The following is a 6,518-nucleotide window of genomic DNA, read 5'->3' as shown; positions in this document are numbered from 1 at the left end:
TTTTTTCGAAGTCGTGATGTGTAAACGCTCAAGATGGACTGAACGATGATATAAAGTCGTATGTTGGCATTTTGGAAATCCGAGTTTGTGGCTCTTGTCGAGCGGCGTGCAAAGCCGAGGAGCTCGAGATGGAGAAAAGAAAAGCTGAAGTGGGAGCAAGGAGTTTCATAAGAGGTCTTGGGAAGCCCTTCCCACGATCATCAAAGAAATTTAGAGATGGCTTAGGCGGTCTAGAGACATTTCGGGCTTTTCTAGACGAGACCGCGATCGACCCCCTATGGGCACGCGAGTCACTTGATCGCCGGTGTTGGCAATGATCGTCGAGACGAACGGAGTGCCAATATTGTGGCAAATGGCATTACGGGAGTTGTAGATTCCGTGACCGCTCTGTTACAAGTGCGGATCGGTCGATCATTTCATTAAGGATTGCCCGAGCTTATCTCGGACAAAACGTAAATCAAAGTGGGAACCCGGGTGCTACCACAACTCGAGGTAGGCCGTCTAGAAACACGTGCAATGCTAGTGGTGGTCAGAGAGGATCTAGAGATGCCACCATCAGATCTGAGGCTCGTGCTCCTGCTAGGACTTATGCCATATGCGCACGCGAGGATGCCGCCTCACCGGATGTTATTACCGGTATCCTCACTCTTTTCGATACTAATGTGATTGCTTTGATTGACCCCGGTTCTACTCATTCTTATATATGCGAAACCTTAGCATCCAAAGAAGACTTTGCCCATTGAGTCTCATCGAGTTTGTAATCTGGTGTCAAACCCTTGGGTCATTACGTGCTCGTCAACAAAGTGTGTAAGAAAAGTCCCCTAGTATTTTGAGGTTCTTGTTTTCCGGCGGACTTGATGCTTTTGCCATTCGGCCAATTCGACGTTATTCTTGGTTTGGATTGGTTGACCATGCACGATGCGGTTGTAAATTGCAAAAGCAAGACTATTGATCTCGAGGTGCACGAATAACGAGTTAATTCGGGTTGAGTCTACGGACTTAAAGGGATTGCCACCGTAATATCGCAATGTTGGCTCGAAATACGTAAGAAAGGGTGTGAAGCATACCTTGCGTATGTTCTAGATGACAAGGAGTTAGAAAAGAAACCCGAATCTGTGCGGTGGTTTGTGAATACCGGATGTTTTCCACAAGAATTGCGGGTTTACCACATGCTCGGAAATAGAGTTTGGCATCGAATTGGTACCGGTACCATTCCAATTTCGATAGCTCCGTATCGTATGGCACCAATGTAATTAAAGGAGTTGAAAGCTCGGTTGCAAGAATTGGTGGATAGAGGTGTTGCTCACCGAGTTTTTCACCTTGGGGTGCGCCGGTGTTGTTTGTGAAAAGAAGGATGGAACCATGAGGTCGTGCATCGACTATCGTCGACTTAATAAAGCGACGATAAAGAACAAATACCGTTACACGTATCGATGACTTGTTCGATCAACTGAAGGAGCCTCGGTGTTCTCGAAAATAGATTTGAGATCGGGCTATTATCAATTGCGAATTCGAGATTTGGATGTACCCAAGACGCCTTGAGCGAGATATGGTCACTACGAGTTCCTAGTGATGCCATTCGGCTTACTAATGCCCTGCGGATTTATGGATTTAATGAATTGGATCTTCGACCATACTTGGATCGGTTTGTAGTCGTGTTCATTGATGACATCTTGGTCTATTCAAGAAATGAGACCAAACATGCTGAACACCGAGGTTAGTCTTTGCAAATTCTACGGGATAAGCAATTATATGCTAAGTTCACAAGTGTGAGTTACGGTTAAGAGAGGTTAGCTTCTTGGGGCATGTGATATCTGCATCGGGTATTCGAGTCGACCTGAACAAAATTTCAGCCATACTTAATTGGAAGCCTCCGAGAAATATTACTGAGGTTCGGAGCTTTTTGGGGCTTGCCGGTTATTACCGACGATTTGTATAAGGTTTCTCAACGATAGCCACGCCGATGACGAAGCTACTCCAAAAGGATGTTAAGTTCGAATGGACGGAGAAATGTCAAAAAAGTTTCGATCAACTGAAGACTTATTTGACTAAAGCCCCAATTCTAGTGCAACCCGAATCTGGCAAAGAGTTTATCATCTATAGTGACGCCTCCCTACTTGAGTTAGGTTGCGTATTGATACAAGAAGGTCGAGTTGTGACCTATGCGTCGAGGCAATTAAAGCCACATGAGAAAATTATCCGACCCATGGTCTCGAATTGGTCGCCATCGTATTCGCTTTAAAGATATGGCGACATTACTTATTTGGTGAGAAGTGCCATGTGTATTCGGATCATAAAAGTCTCAAATATTTGATGACTCAAAGAGACTTAAATCTGCGACAAAGACGTTGGCTCGAGCATTAAAGGATTATGAGTGGTCATTGACTATCACCGGAGAGGCGAATGTGGTTGAGGATGCCTTAAGTCGTAAATCATTATTCGCTTTTACGAGTGATGAATGTGCACTTGTCCGTTCGATCGACAATGTGTCGATGGCTGAATTGAAAGCCAAACCATTATTGATACATCAAATTCGTGAAGCTCGAGAAAGTCGACGACGAGTTGGTCGCAAAAGAAATTTGAGTGTGTTCGAACAAGGACTCGGAGTTTCAAATCGATGATGACGATTGTTTGAGGTTCAGAGTCGTCTGTGTGTTCCAAAGAATTGAACTTATTTCGATATCTTGAACGAAGCCCATTGTAGCCGAATGGCGAACCACCCGGAAGTACGAAGATGTACAATGATTTGAAACGTCGGTTTTGGTGGCATGGTATGAAACGAGACATATCCGATTTTGTTTGAGATGTTTAATATGTCAACAAGTGAAAGCGAACATCAAGTGCCTTGAGATTACTTCACCGATCACGATACCCGAGTGGAAGTGGGATACAAAGTCTATTGTGACCGCCATTGTCGACAAGTAAGAAGGATGCGATTTGGATCGTTGTAGATAGATTGACTAAGTCGGCTCACTTTGTCCCGTGCGTGCGGGTTTTCAATGGACAAACTAGCCGAACTATCGTTTCTCGATTGTGAGATTACACGGGGTGCCTACTTCCATCGTGTCGGATAGAGATCCGAGATTTACCTCGCGATTTTGGAAGAAGTTGCAAGAAGCTTTGGGTACCAAGTTGCATTTCAGCACCGCCTTTCACCCCCAAACCGATGGTCAATCCGAGCGGATAATTCAGATACTTGAGGATATGTTAAGATGTTGCATCCTCGAGTTTAGTGGTTCATGGGAACAATGTTTGCCTTTGATTGAATTCGCTTACAACAATAGTTTTCAATCAAGTATTAAGATGGCACCCTACGAGGCTTTGTACGGTCGTAAATGCCGTACACCATTGTTTTGGACTGAGCTCGGTGAAAGCAAAATTTTCGGGGTGGATTTGATTAGAGATGCTGAGCGAAAGTGAAAGTAATCCGTGAAAGTCGAAGATAGCCTCCGATCGTCGAGAAGTCGATGCAGGTCCAAGCGTAAAGACATCGAGCATCGGGGAGATAAAGTGTTTCTCAAGGTTTCGCCTTGGAAAAAGATACTCGATTCGCCCGTAAGGGCAAGTTGAGCCCGAGGTTCATTGGGCCATATGAGATATCCGAGCCGATCGGTTCGATTCGTCTCGTTTGATATTGCCCCTGAACTCGAAAAGATTTACGATGTCTTTCATGTTTCGATGCTTCAACGCTATAGATCGATCCATCGCACGTGGTTAGTCCATCGGAGGTTGAAATTCAAGCCAATATGAGTTATGAGAAAGAACCGGTTCGTATCCTATCACGTGAAGTGAAAGAGTTGCGAAACAAGCGGGTTCCGCTAGTGAAAGTATTATGGCTCAAACACGGATAGAAGAAGCTACTTGGGAAACCGAGAACTCTATGAAAGAGCGATACCCAACCCTATTTACGGTAAGATTTTCGGGACGAAAATTTCTTAAGTGGGGGAGAGTTGTGACAGCCCAAAATTGACCCTAGTCGGAATGTGGTTTCGGGACCACAAAACCAAGGTGTAAAAATATTTTAAAATTTATTTTGATGCCTATAATATGTGTGTAATCATATGTGACATTTTTGATGGTTCGATTTAGTGTTATAAAGGTGAATTTCACTAGAAAGGACCTAGTAGTAAACTTTGAAAGTATGATGGGGAAATGTGTGATGACTAGTTGAAAATGCATGCAAAATTAAGGGATTTGCATGTCAAATTCCCCAAAGATGGCATAGTGGCGGCCATGACATTGTTTATGGGCAAAGAAAACATCTTGAAACATGTTTTGTTAATGCATGATGTATTAAATGATAAAAAATTAATGATGTTGGATGAGAAATAAAAAATGTGTGTGAGTGTGGCATTTCCCCCCATTGCCGTGCAAGTGAAAGAAGAACAAGAAAAAATTGTTCATCCTTGTTCTTTCCTTTTGGGCGAAAATACTAAGGGAGGAGATAGGAGTTTTGCTTCATGCTTGGTTTGGAAGAGAACAAGAAGGAGATTTGGCTATACTTGTATCAAGATTAAGGTATGTTTGAGGTTGTGTCATGAAGTTCATGCTTGTTTTGGTTGCTAACTTGATGTGCATGTTAGCCATGGTTCAAATCCTTGTTATGCCATGAAAATGGTATTTGGCCAAGGTTGATATTGTGTTAAAGCCATTGCATGCTAAATGTGAAGCTTGTTGATGATGCATGTAATGATGGATTAACTACTCTTGAAGTTTCTTTTTAGTATTCTTGAGTAGGGCATTGAAATCTTTGTTTAACCATGACCGAAGTTGAAAGGGTATGGTTGTGATGTATTCGGCCATGGTGCATTCATGAGCATGATTTATGCTTGTTACTTGAATGGTAAAAAATTTGTGTTTTAGATGGTTATGAACACCTTGAGATTCGGCCATGCACCTATATGTGTATATGTTTGCACATGATGTTTTGGTTATGAAGTAAGTGATAAATATGTTTGCTTAAAGAAGAAAATGTTGAAGAATGGTTGTGAAATTGCAAGTACATTCGGCCTAGTACACATATGATGTGAAAATCTTGGAATTTATTGTTGATTTGGTGCAAGTATGACTAAGTATAATCGGCCATATGAGTGCTTGATGCTATATTATAAGTATTGAGCTACAATATGTAAAGCATTAGCTAGTAAAATGTGTGCCATTCATGTGTGGTGTTAAACATGTAATTGGCCTCAACATCAACATGCATAATCGGCCATGAATGAGTGCCTAAGAGGTTGTGTTGTTCGGCCATGAGTAAGCATGTTGAAGGCTTTGTGTGTTAAGTCGATTCATGAATTCCGTACTTATGTGACTTTAATGTCTAGTGAATATATGTGGGCTAAGTGCCTTGAGTTCTTCTTTTCGATACTCAAATGATTGAATCAAATTATTTGTTAAATTAAGCTCAAGAGCAAAGGGGGACCAAATCCGATAAAGGGAAGGAAAAAGTAGTCGAATAGCCATCGGAATCGTTCGACAACATCCGAGGTAAGTTTTCGAGTATCGAAACTTAGATTTTGATTCGATTGAATGAAGTAATAAGCAATCGAAATTCTGCCCTTGTATATGGCCATTGAGCCGAAATGATATTTTTGTTAAGTGAATTGTGCATAAAAGTTTTGTTGTGAAAATGAAACAAAGATGTGCATGAATGTTCGAGTGATATCCGGGCTAAGCCCGAAGGCAATTGTGCGACCAGTGATATCGGGCTAAGCCCGAAGGCAATTGTGCGAGCTATGATATCCGGGCTAAGCCCGAAGGCAATTGTGCGAGTTGTGATATCCGGGTTAAGTCCCGAAGGCATTTGTGCGGGTTACCATAACCGGGCTATGTCCCGAAGGTGTTTTGAACGAGTAGCTATATCCGGATAAACTCCGAAGGTATGTGATTCGAAATTTATAAGCTGCTGGAAAATTTTCAGTTAATGCACTTGTGAAATTCCCAACAAGGTATGTTTTGTGTGTGCTTTGCACACTATGAGTAAGTGCGTTGAATATTCGCTCCAATGATAAACGAGCTATCGGCCTTAACTAAGCCGTTGTTTGTGTATGAAAATAAGAGTTGGGATTGTGAAGTAAGCATGTCTTTGAGAAATTGTGCATATGAATTATTGTTTAGCTACTTGAATGCTATGCTTTGGTTGTGTGTATATTATGGCTCAAAACTTACTAAGCATAAATTGCTTACTCCGTTTCTTTGTTTCTCTGTTATAGATTTTGCTCGTTAGCGATCGGATTCGGGATCATAGAAGTTGAAGTCAACCACACTATCAAAGCCCTTTTTGGTACTCCTTTAGTTGAGTTCGGATATGGCATGTATAGGACCACCCTCGGTTGTTTTAAGTACTTGTGATGTATATGTGTACGGCCATGCGAAAATGGTTCGTAAAAGTGGAGTATGGAATTTGACCATATGTGGTTTGTAATTATATTTGGTTTCATGATGTGATTATGGTTTGGAATGAGAGAGTTGGTCACATGATCAGCCATTGGAATGGCTAAATATGATCACATGTGGAC

This window comes from Gossypium arboreum, chromosome 1 (genome assembly GCF_025698485.1).
Source record: "Gossypium arboreum isolate Shixiya-1 chromosome 1, ASM2569848v2, whole genome shotgun sequence".
Classification (NCBI taxonomy): Eukaryota; Viridiplantae; Streptophyta; class Magnoliopsida; order Malvales; family Malvaceae; genus Gossypium; species Gossypium arboreum.
Note: the sequence above shows the minus strand (reverse complement) of the source record.